This window comes from Varroa jacobsoni, unplaced genomic scaffold (assembly GCF_002532875.2).
Source record: "Varroa jacobsoni isolate VJ856 unplaced genomic scaffold, vjacob_1.0 scaffold_1053, whole genome shotgun sequence".
Taxonomy (NCBI): domain Eukaryota; kingdom Metazoa; phylum Arthropoda; class Arachnida; order Mesostigmata; family Varroidae; genus Varroa; species Varroa jacobsoni.
In genome coordinates this window covers 101,971-114,832 of record NW_019213955.1, presented here as the reverse complement: position 1 = coordinate 114,832, position 12,862 = coordinate 101,971, and the positions used below count along the sequence as shown (strand labels likewise).

General features: G+C 43.8%; 1 protein-coding gene and 1 long non-coding RNA gene across 3 annotated transcripts in view; one reads left to right on the top strand and one right to left on the bottom strand.

Moving 5' to 3' along the window:
* The window catches only part of LOC111266102 (protein O-mannosyl-transferase TMTC1), a 144,092-nt gene that overhangs the window by 75,318 nt on the left and 55,912 nt on the right, over nt 1-12,862 (top strand). The gene's annotated exons all lie outside the window — the stretch shown is intronic.
* The window catches only part of LOC111266100 (uncharacterized), a 33,211-nt gene continuing 23,375 nt past the window's right edge, over nt 3,027-12,862 (bottom strand). The window contains exons 2-3 of the long non-coding RNA XR_002683888.2: nt 12,222-12,523; nt 3,027-4,000 (exon numbers count right to left, since the gene is read on the bottom strand). This is a non-coding gene — a long non-coding RNA (uncharacterized LOC111266100). The remainder of the gene's footprint in view (nt 4,001-12,221; nt 12,524-12,862) is intronic.

The following is a 12,862-nucleotide window of genomic DNA, read 5'->3' as shown; positions in this document are numbered from 1 at the left end:
TTTTTTGCGTTCGCTTGAGAACTAATTCCACCACCGCCACATTTATCTTGTGATGTCGCCAACAACATGTTGTCTTCTTAGGTTTTTAGTTGTGATCGGTATTTGCGACCTGAGCTCGGATCATGTTGGGAATCATGCGTTTTTCATCGTTGAATCCATTGCTAAGAAATTGTCTTTCGTCCACTTATATATTATAGATCACAAACAAATTTCTGTACATCTTATGTCTATTAATGACATGGAAGAAGACACTATATTGAGTCAACTATCAATGCCCTAAATACTACTTATAAACTACTACAAATTTTGTTATAATACCAAAGAAAGACGGCGAACATTACCGTGCTTTTCGGTAGTTTAAGTCATGGAGGTTAAAACACTAAGAGCGCGTACAAATTTCTGCCTCGATTAAAAACCCATTGAACCCATTTACTTTAGTAGGAAGAGGTGGTGGTTTGCTTTAGCATAAAGGCTACGAGTATATAAAAGAGTTTCAAAACTTGCAAAAGAGTTACGCGAAGCCATTACCGTATATATATATATATATATATATGAAGCCGGAATAAAGCCGGAGCCACGTTGAACGCGGCAATACGACATGCACCCTCAATTTAAGTTGTCTAAATGTTTCCTCATGAGAAGCTACACATAATCTTCTATGGGAACGACGTGCAGCAGGAGACACGAGGATGACAGCTAAATGTACAGTTGTTATGTCACCGCCCGCTACTCAAATGGAGCTCCTGATCTCTGCTCATAACGCCACAACAATGCGCACACAACCATTCGGCTGCCGAGGACTGTGGGGGAGACACATGATCAGAGACGGAACGGACCGGGCACAGGCATATCAGCCAACAACTGGGCGCGTATCAGGGCAATTCCCTTTTGTTTTCATCGCCAACCAGCATCGTCCTTTGTCCACAGAACATTCTGTGAAACATCACCAAACGCATGTACACATCGTATTCAACTATCTAATAGTAGCAGTTATAATTGTCGCGTGCTGATAACTGTTCACGCAGGAGGTTGACTTCGATCCCCCCACAAAACACGTCCATAAATTTGAAACTGGCGAGCTGAACCTGACACGGAAAAACAGAGACAGAAAGCGAATAAGAGGATCAGATAGAGACAATTTAAGGCGACAACTGGCAATGACTCTGTTTATTACTATATATTCCGGCGATTGTAATTCTGACCGCTGGTTTTACTTATGCTGTTGTTTCTGCTGCCGCTGCAGTTGATGGCGTTGTCGTCGATGGCACCAATGCCCAATCGTCTGTTGCTTTTCGCGGAAGAGCTGACGGCAGTAATCGTATGGAAAATGCTTGAACAAGCATGTCGAGCCGCTTGCTCTAGCGAAATACGCTGATGACATGAGCCTGCAAAGCTGTTGGTGGGGAGAAGAAGGACTAAAAAGCCTCTGATGTTTTTCCTATTATTTCGTATTTCCTATTCCTTCTCGGCGTATTGGCAGCGTTTGCCTCGTCTATTGCACGCTTTTTTTTCGATGTATCCCGCTGATCTGCTACCGCCATTGCCGGCGGCGTCCTGTTTTTGTGGCTTATCCCGTAGATCTTCTCTTTATCGGCTTCCTCGACCGCTCTCCCGGTCCTGTCCGAAAAAGTTGTCGTGAGTCTGGCAAAATCGAAACGAAGCGCTGCGCCATCGGGCTCAGCAGCGCAGACAGTGGAGACAGGCGAAATTAAGTTGTCTCTCACTTACTTGTCCACACATTTGTGTTCGCGTAACATCCCGCTTCCTGGTAAGAAAGGTCTAATCAAAGCTGTGGTAAAATTCGCTAGCGAAACTGACGACTGCCGCGGCGGCGGCGGCGGCGGTAGTGTTTGCTCAGTGTAAAGTTGCAAATCCGCGACTGAAACAATATCACAGGTAACTTACGTGTGGAAACGACGAATGCCTGGAAGTAGATCGAATGGAGGAAATATCTGATTTCCATGCGCGAATTCATAGCCATGGATGAAGATGTCGTTATTGTTTCTACTGCTACAATTTTGTTATCAATATTTTGGGTCGAGCTGTGTGTGTGTCAAATGCCGATATCTGTCATCGGGGAAAGCTCTTAGACAAATGTCCGTTGCCTTCATTTTACGCATTCAGTTTGACTCTTAAGTTACTAAACAAGATCAAGGAAAGCTTCAGTATGTGTCCGAATCCGAATAATGTTCGTTAAGCTGCCGAAATTTTACAAGAAACATTTATATCCAATGGGTGTGCCTTGACTATATGTTTGTTGATTGTTAACCAGCGAAAGTTTGGAGCTTGTACTTTATCAAATCAGGCGATCTTTAGCCATAAGTTAACGGAAACACTCTTTCAAACGTACAACATAGCACTTTTTGGTTTTCGTAGATGGCCGGCTGTTTCGGAAACGAACCAATTGTCGCGTTAGCCTATTTTGGTAGTTTTAGTACATCGGGCTACTGAGTCTGGACCAACGAAATCAAAAGTGCTTTCGTAACAGGGGCGGACAGTTGTTTTAACGATAAAGCTTCTGTTTCGGCCGCTGCCTATTGAACTCGTAGACCTGTCGAAATCGTTCGTCTTCGTTCGCCACTTTACAGTCAAAGACAGACCACGCAATACTTTATACGATTTTACTGTGGTACTTTGCTTTGTTGCTGATCTTCTGTTAGAAATGCAAGCGTCAAGGCGGTAACTAAACAGACAGACGTCTTTAAGACGGGGGATATTCGTTTGTACGTGCGTTGGACGGCTCTTCTGTTGTTGCGAGCGGCGCCATCACTGCGGACAGTTATCGCGAACACGTGGGAAGAAGCAGTTAGCGATGTTAGGCTTCGTGGGTACCTGCTTGTGAGTGGAAATTTTGGCCGAAGAAAACACCACAATAGCAGCGAAGGTGACTGGACAAGCGAAAGGAATGAATAAAAACGGTGGTGAATGCTGGGGGCGTCCGATAGCAGGGGTCCACAAATGCGGTGGCCAGATCGTTTTCGTGCCTTTATGGCTCGGATGCTGAGATGGAGGAGTTAGCAGTTGGCTCTCACTTAGCAATGGCTGCAGGATTTTATACCACGAAATCTTAAAAAAGTATACAGCGCTTAAGATAAAAGGTAGTCAATGTTTGCGGATATTACCGCTCCGTTTATATCTGGTCTCGTGGACGTGGCATGGGCTTATCTAGTCGGCTATGTCTGATCAATCCGGCACCCCGAATAACCAGTCGCTCTGTACTATGGTAAGGGAAAGTTAAGCCAATTAAAATCTGATTAGGCGATCAAAAAAGCGTTTTTTGCTAAGTTCCGATAAACGGCAATGCGATATGTTATGTTTCACGAACGAACATCATAATTAAAATTATCACACACGACATGTGAGGCATTTGGCCAGAAGTGGCCGATCGTATGCAGCAGTGCAGTAATAACGAAGATCTACACGTTTTATCTACACTTCAAGTCAAAGTAAGATCGATTTTTCCGCGTCCTCCAACTACTTCCATTTATTAACTATTAACAATCATTCATCAATTAATTCCATAGTTCAGCTTCAACTGAACAGTACACAACCAGTTCTGCGTACCTAACAAAAGCTAATTTATTTTATGTTGAATTGAGTTCATGCAGACATGAAGACATGCAGTATATAACTATTCCACCAAAACATCGGTTTTAATAACGATAACCGACTTCTTTAATATTGGTCATCGTCTATTTCGTCGTGATCGTTATATGGGTGCCTCCGTCTGCGTACGTGCGGATCGGACAAAACATCAAAGATGTCACAACAATAATAATAAGATAGGCTACAAGACTAGGTTACACTGCTGCTACCTGCCGGACCTCCTTCTTCGGTGATCCAGATCAGCCCAAAACCCATGCTCCCGCTACCCTTTGAACTATCTTTCTCTTTCACCCCCTGTTCCCTCTGCTAGCGGTCTTCTATTCGCCTCATCATCGTACTCCGCGTTTCATTGCCGGTGTCGGTGCTGTAGCCACCATTGGCGTAGCTCCTACCCCTATAATAATAATAATAGGCAATATTATTATGAGTACTAATTATCATTGTCGTTGGTAAGGCACTAGGGGCGAAGCCCGGGACAGGAGAGTTAACATACAAGCATGGTAATAAATCCTATGATGATTCAGGGGTTTGTTGACTTTGCGAGGGCTCCGGGCAGCAATAGTGGCAATGTCGTCACAGTAACGCATAGATAGCATTGTTGACCGATCGAGTCATAACTCAGCGCTGACCAAATGCTGCCCGTAGCAACTTAACTATTACATGCATAGATTTCTATATCTATTCGAATTGAACATAATGTAGCAGCACCTAAGAATATATACGACTGACAGCGACCGAGCATAGCGTTTCGAACGAGTGCGTCCTGTAAAAAAAAAAAGTAAAAAAAGTAAAAAAAAAAAAACAGACAATTTTCTCGAAGTTGACGCCAGTCATACGCAGTCTACACGCGTCGACTGTACGTGAACGCGAAACGAGCTTACTGGAACGGTATAATATTCAGATATATTACACCGAAGGCCCGTTGTGTTATTATGTACAGCGTGGAGCGTCTAGGCCTTGATCGTCGATGGAACATGACGGCCGGCCAATAATTTAATAACTAATGTCATATCTGCTAATATAACACAATCAATAGACATAGAGATAATGTTTGGCGACGGTTTTTGATAACTGCGCTGCATAAACAGTCCACTCAACACAAGGCCGCATTGTGGCTCAATATTTTTCAGGTGTTTTTTTTTCTTTGTGACGGCTTGAAGCTCAAGCATATGCCACTCCCGAAGAGACATGTAAGCTAATGTGTACATATTCATTCTTGCATTAACGGTAGTGTCGATGAGGCCACAGGTGCTCAATGAGAAGCTGCAGCCATGTCCGTCAGATCTTTTTTAATGTGAGGTGAGCCTCAATGCTACAGCAACAGTATTTCGGATATATGTTGTCATTGAGCCATGCCAACCCGTCAGAACATTGTTTCTATTCGATTAATCGAACCATCTTCTTTCTGAACGATTGCAACAGAAACTCCGGTGAGCTGAAACAACGAGATATGGAGTGACGCTATATAGGACATGCACATAATTACGGTATCTGACAATTCGATGGTCTCTGGTCGATTGCAGTTCGATATTAGTATGCATGAGAGCACACGAGGTCCGCCGTCCCTCCTACGCACTAACGTTGACGTAATGTTAGGAGTTGGGGCCTTTGCTTCAGCATGAAGTATGGGTTTCATAGCCACCTCGGTTCCTAGTGTCCAGTCTAGTTATGTTCTCTGTGTAATAATATGAATGAAAAATTACTGCTGGGAAAAGCTTTGCATAGATGTGTGATATGTAATTATCTTCTCTACCATTTTGTGGTTTTCAACCACGATTAACTTTCAAACACAGTTAATTTTTTACTGCCTTCTTTTGTCGTTGTTTGATTTTTTCACGAAACACCATAAACACAATATCGGCGTAAGCTACATATCGATAATGTAAAATTCGAATATCCGGAAAATTTTGTAAGTGTTTTGCCCTGGTATTGGTATAATATATTGTTTAGAGGTTCGACCAGCATATATGACATAGTCGAACAGGTCTTTAGTGACTATTGTTGCTTTTTCAGCCTTCCGTCCAACGGTTGCGTGTCCCGATGTATTATTTTTCTACTGACAGCGATAGATGGCGAGCAATCATTTTCACCAACAATCAGCTGTACGCCATTTTCATAAACGAAATAGCGAAAGTTGTATTCCAGTGGCGAGCGGCCATAGGCTAAGATGAAAAATTCTAGGCCTCCGAACAAGAATCAAGTCAACGAGATGCCGTATCGTCCTTGGTCACCGTTGAAGCCTGAAGTGCTCAACTGGCTTTTTCATCTCTGCGTACCCTGTTGAAGGTGATTACGGCTGGACTTCGACTCGTTGACTCTTTCACCGGCCATCTGAGAACGCGTGATTCATTTCTCTCACGCTCTTGCTCTGCTAGAGGCCGAACCGCAGGCACAGACTAATATATCTGTACGATGAAAAGTAATTTTCGATGGCGCCGAATAATATTGGACGGTCACATTAATTCTGTTTGACAAACCGAATTGGTCTGGCATAATGAGCGTGAATTTATGGCTCAGAGACACGTTGAAACCAATCTATATTGAGCAACTATCTGTAGTTGATAGCATTTGTAGCCGATTCCATCGAATGCGTGTCCGCTGTGAAGAACCAAGGGGACTGATGAACGGCAATTATCGCAAGGTAGTGGCAGCGTTTTGCCCGCAATGTGTGAGCATAATGTGAAGATAATCAGAATATCTGTTCTTGGTCTGTTTTCTCGCCCCGCTTACGGTTAGCTTAACGTACACAGTGGTTGCTTGGCGTTGATGAAAGACGGGTGTCTATTGTCAATAAAAATAAGTCAACATTGAGGCGCTTGCCTCTGTGAGATGTTTGGAGTTTAGGTCCCGACGTTCGCCTTGTAGCGCTGGTTCGTTTGAAGACAGTTAAAAAGGGACACAGTCATGATTACTACATTGAGCGCATCAACCCAAAGATGCGTTTTTAATATTGATGATCTATGCGAAGCGCTACTGTATGCGATATGTTGGTATGGAGAATTTGCTGATGAGCCTCCGGCAAGACATGGCGGCCATTTACAGTACATCGGAGAAGCGTCGTGATGAGTTTGTCATTAATGTGATGGACATCAGTGCAGTCGAGCGTTCGAATCTTTAGACCTATTACAGAAAAAGACAAACAACAACAGTAAAGTGCAGCTTCTGTTTCAAACATCTGTTAGAGAGAGAGAGAGAGAGAGAGAGAGAGAGACTAACCTCAGCACGCTAATGGCGGCGGATCCGAGTAGCATCGGGGTCGACATATCACATTGCCGAAATGTCAAATTCTGCTCAATCCGGCTGGCTGATTTTTACTTAAAAATCACAAAAAGGCTACTGCAGACTCTCGACTCGATTTGGTGTGGAGGAATCTAGCAACGACAGGCTCCATCTCTATTCGTTGAACATTAAAATCATCGCACACATGTTTTGCTTTCTTCACTTCTTCTCACCGTATTGTCCTCTTTCTATATAGTTGAGCGATTTGTTTCGTACTGTTGCCATATTAAAGATAACGATAAGTATTACCGCTTGGCGTCAGGTGGAAGTGGTATAAACGAAAAACCGCGCCGCATATTTGAATGGAAAAACGAGTTGGACCGCGGCGACAGGTGAAACCGGTCTTCAAAATCAAATATTGTAGAGAATAACATCAAGTTTTCTTAGACAAACGTGAAGAATAGAAAAAAAAAAAAAAAAGGAAAATCGCGAGAAACATATACTATCAGGTTTGTATAAGAAGGAATAAATAATAATTATCCATAGCAATTGGCAGATAGATATGTTTTCGTTGTTCGTTAGGTAGTGCGATAGAGTGCAATTTGCGCTTCCTGTCACCACTTTTTGACAGCCGACGCTTACACCTTTCTCTAATATTTGGCCTCCTCTTCGGCAAGTTCGCGCTAGCGTCTGCCTAGCTGAATCTGGAATAATCACCCATTTCTGAAAGCAATCTGTCGATCCGAATCAATGCTCCGAATGCTTTGCAACTTCCGAAACTTTGGCCCATCAATCACTACGTAAACTTTTGTTAGAAAGTTTACGTAGTGAAAAAACTATTGTTAGATAGTGGTTTTTTTGTGTAGCATTGCAGAATTGTTAATACAACCGGTAGTTCTATGCAGTGTGGATAAAGGATAGGCACTGTCGCTGAATGCGTCTCATGCGTGCATGTTGCCAGTGTTCGTGGACGGCCTCTAGTAAAAACGCGAACTATAAGCTCGTCCTTGCCGAGACATTTCTAACGATCGGACCTGATACATCAAATTTTCGAATAACGGTGCGTGTTTTGTCGGTATTATTGTTATCATTGCCATGGTCGCCTTTAGTGGAACCGGAAGCGTGAGATAAACAGGTTCGTGACGCTTTTTTACTGCAAAACTACAGTAAAGGGCAACGAAGTCGTTTCTTCCGTTGTCGTTTTACTATAGCAATTTTAGCCCGAACTAGATCAAAACAAAGGCTGCCAGTTTGTCGATCTCTACCGAGCTATTATTATTAGACAATGCAGTATAGCATTGTATTTCTAAGAAAAGTAATATAGTCTGCATACGTAAACGAAGATCACCCGAACTGCCATTATTTCGCTATCTGAAATATATTACGTATGGAGTTTTCTTTTTCCACACACGTCGATCAGGGGAAATAGAAGGCCAACGACTGATACAATTAGCCGAAGCTGGGAAGCAAGTCACTAAATCATTGTGTTTCTCAGGAGTCTTTGCATGGACTGGAAAATCAGACCCTAACGAAGCTGTGCAGCAATTCAATAGGAAACGGATCCGTAACCACAGGGTCAAGGAGTTAGTAAGAAGAGCGCAGCGAATTTGAAACGCATCGTTACTCAACGTATTCTATCTATAACAGTTCCACCCATGAGTGTTTTAGTGTTCTAGCAAAAATGTAAACACCTATCCTATTGCTAGATTATTAGATCGTGAAGGCTGCAGACAAAAACGTACATTTAGTACACGACAGATAAATATATATGCAAACCAAATTCGTCAATCATCATTTGTTTTGATACGAGTTATTTTCATTTATTACTCGACCGTCACAAAAGCTCATGGATAACGATCAAAATGAAAATCTGCCTTACCCAGAACCGACCCGTAGGAACCTTATGTATCGATCAATCTCTATGATTTGTTTAATTTTTACAGCAGCTCGTGCAAAAGGTGACAGTATAGATGATTTTGTAATACTACCATAATCACGTAGTGCTCTGGGCCTGCTTTTGTGTCCTAATTTCTATATTGGTTACCAGCTGCGTTACCGATAACAAATACGGGTCATCATTAGATCAGAAATAATGTAATGATGAACCAGCAACATCAATAGCGATCAGTAGCTACTACAATCAACGTATACACGCGTAAGCGGTACAGCCATTGAATGCGACGCTCTTTGGCTGGCTAAACTTGGCAGAGTCAAGCCTGCTTGCATCTAGGACGTGACAAGCAAATTAACAATGAAACAATATAAATTAAATAACAGACAAACTGTACTTGTTCAGGCTCAAAAGGGATTGCTGCTTTGGCTGGTAGCGATCGTTGTGTTTGTTGAATTAAATGGTGACTCTCTAACAAGGCGTTACACGACTTACCAATTGGACTTTTGTGTGCGAGTACACGTGGTAAATCGTGGCAAGTGTGCCAGGCAGATTCTGTATTATGAAAACGAAATGCAAAGATGGCCAGCAAACAACGGCTGCCAGTGAAGCTAGTAAGAGTTCGCCGAGGCGATCGCCTATGGAACGTCGGCGCGGAACATATCAGAAAGCTTCACAAAAGTTTTCCTGGGTTCCCTCTAAGTAAGCATAGCAACGAAAATAAAGGAATTCAACATGATTTGCATATAGGTTCGTTACCTCATAATAGGACACGAACTCGATAAATATAGGACACAGGATATAGTAGACGTTGACGCGTTGTAACGAACACTCTTTGAACATATAGTCGAGTTTTCCTGGGTGACGTCTATTCACACCACTTCCTAGCTATCGTTCCTTCCTATCTAAATTACAGATTTATAGTTTTACGGATCCGGAAACACGACCTATCTTGACGAACACACACAAGGGTTTACGGACTAATTTCGTAGTACTATTTCCAGTTCGGTGAATATGCCCTCGAACTCCGATCTTAAGCACAAAAATAAACTTGTTCCATATGTGCCTTATGCTCCTCCTCTGTTCTAAATCCCTTTTGAAGCGAATATTTAAGTTAACTAACTGTGTCTGTAGAATGCTTATCTCGCCAAAACTGCGACAGATTTCTTCCGAAGTCTTCGATTTTGTGGTCCCGACGTACGTGATACATGACTCCGATTAGAGATGTATATCTTATATCGCACATCGGTACGATAGGAAGCGATATGATGAGGTACGTCTGAGAAATCGTCACTGTTGTAGAACTAAGCTGCCAGATAACTGCCTAGCAGTTAGTAAGTAGACGTTAGCCCTCTCATCTCGCTAACTCTAACCAATGCATACATGATAATAGCCGGCAAATCATCTAGCTCCATGTAAAATCCGATCAGAGATTTCGTGAAGTTGTCGGCAGCTAGATCGGCCAGAGCCGCAGCAGTGGTTGGTAGCCGCCCCGCCGCCTATGCCACACAGACCGTCATCACTATCATGACCGCGTAACAGAAATCTCTACTCAGACCAGCAAATTCAATAGTTGAGCTGTTCTAAATAGAGAAAAAGTGAAAGACTGGAGTTACCTGTGACAGCGAACGAGTCACCAAGAAGACCACCACAATCTTTGGCTCTCATCATCTCATTGACAGCAACAGCCGAGCTAGGTATCATCGTGCGAACACCGCTGAGGTGCTGGTAGCAGTCGCTTAGTGCTAGGTGGGGGGTCTGGGCACCCGAGCCTCTCTTACTCTGGGGCCTCCTCCGAAATCAAGTCACCCCTTGGTTGGTCGTTTGAAGTTAGTATCGACTGAAGTCGTCGCAGACATCGGCAAGCGCACAGAGCACCCAGTGCGCGGTGCCACTGCTGCTCAGACCCGCAATCGCTCAACATGTCTCGAAGGGTGACTTCTTCTTTTTCTTTGCTGGTTCAAACAAGCAGCAGCGTCAACAACAACGAGTTAGACTGACTGGTTTCGACGAGGATAGTGGCGGCGGCGGCGGCAGCAGCAGCGCAGAGAACTATCGTGAGGAACGTCGTCAATGAAGGCGAAAAAAAAAACGACAACAAGATCTCCCAGAACACCTCTCATTGCTCACTCCCCTGCTTCCTATAGCGGTCTACCAAGCGCGGCTCACGAAACCGACACTGAGGAATTGGCGACTTCGCGACAGCGAAGACGCTGCTATCCAGTACTGTTGTAACCCCACAACAGCACCCAACGCTCCTCCGTAAGCCGCCTCACACTGCTAAATGATATTTTGAGAGGTAGATGTTGGCGTTTTTTGCTGTCTCGTTACTGGACCCAGCAATGGTTATGACCAGATAACCACCTACCGAGTGTACCGCCATTGCTGTTGACGGGAACACTCACTGCGACACCAGAACCCATGGCCATGATCAGCAGCAGCACGTTATTTAGTCACCGAGAATAGGTAAAAGCGTATCGTTTTTGCCTTCTCAGCCACTTCGCGTCGTTCGTGCCAGCGTCGCACGAAGGAAAATTTATACAAAGAAGAAATTTTTTGACGGCCCGTCATGCGCGCCCAGTGCTTCACACCACAGCAGTCAGTGCATTGGGCGTGCGCAGATTCAAACAGCGTAATATGTCGACTCCAGAACCAGCCAGATGATGAGCAGCCGGCGGGAGCATGGGCCATTTTGCCTGTCTCCTTGTCTGATTGCCATCTGTCGAGTCCCGTACAATTCGTTGAACTAGTGCTTCTGGTTCAATACAATTTCTATGGGCGCCGTTAATGGCGCTACTGTTACCGCTACGATTTCTTTTTTATGACCAGTGAAACGGCTAAAGTGAAGATTTTTGTTTGTCTTCAGATTTTCGCAAGTTCTCACTCATAATGAGCGGTGCAATTGCGAATAGCCAAGCCTTTCTTGCCGCTTGAAACTGTCTTTGCTGGTGTTGTTTGCTACAAGTTTCGCAAGAACACGCATCGCAGATAGAAACGCATACGTATATATGAATTATCACCATTCCCGGTACTTGATGAAATTTCCAATCAATTTGACGGTTTTTTCTTTCAATTGGTTTATTTATCGTTAGACGAAAAAACAGGTCAAGCTATGCCTAGATTGAAGTTAACCGTCCAAATGGCTGACATGTCCGACCGTAGTCAGAAACGATATAAAACATAACGCCTCAATGCAACTCAGCACCAAAATACGTTTCTCATAATTCTTTCCGAAGGTTTTGTCTGTAAATGCATCCGTCGCGGTTTACTTTCGCGTTTCAACTGATCTATTGCCACATCAATACCTACTAACGCCACAGCATCTGCCTGTAACATTGCTTTTATTGAGTTTCTTTTAAAATGGCATTTATTTAAAAATTTACTCTCTTTTTTCCCGTAAGAAATCTATTTTGCTTCTGTTGACTGCCCTGGCTTTAGGAAAGTTTGTTCCTTTTTACAGTTGCCGCAAGTTTTACCGCGATTGAATTCGGAAAGTTTAATATACCCTGCCGGAGAAGCGAAGCTAGCCATCCTTGCTTCTCTGTCTCAGTCCTCGATCCGAACTCGCATTTGTTCCGCGTCCTTGGAGCTGCCGGCGCCTGTAGCCCCCCTTCATTGTCGGCTGTTCGCACTCGGCGTCCGATGCCGTCGACTTCATTGGTTCTTTTGATCCTGCCCTCTCGTTGCTGGGTCTTAGTCAAATAAAGCAAAAAAAAGTATAGAGAGGCAGGATAAGCAACTAAGTCATGTGACTGACTGTTGCTCTTCCTCTTGCTCGATTCCTGTTTCGCCTGTCCACTCCAGACCCTGGAAATGCAGCACAAATTTCATCACTCAGAAGTACAGAAAAGGAGAAAAAAGCGAGAGATTGCGTGCAGGCCGCAAACTTACAACAGGAAGATCAGCGGTAGGGCGACCTTTCCGTCGATGAGATTCCGTGGAATCGCATCGAGGCTAGAGAATCGAACGGAAAAGAACAGTGAACAAAGGGTTTACTTCTGTATAGAACCTATACTGCCTGAGCCTTCTTTTTACTCATTTTCGCCACGGTGTGTCTGAGCTGAGACTCATCCGAGACGAAGAGAGAACTAGGATCGAATGGAATAGGGACTACGGCGAAATGTCTTGAAGTTGGCTAATATCATG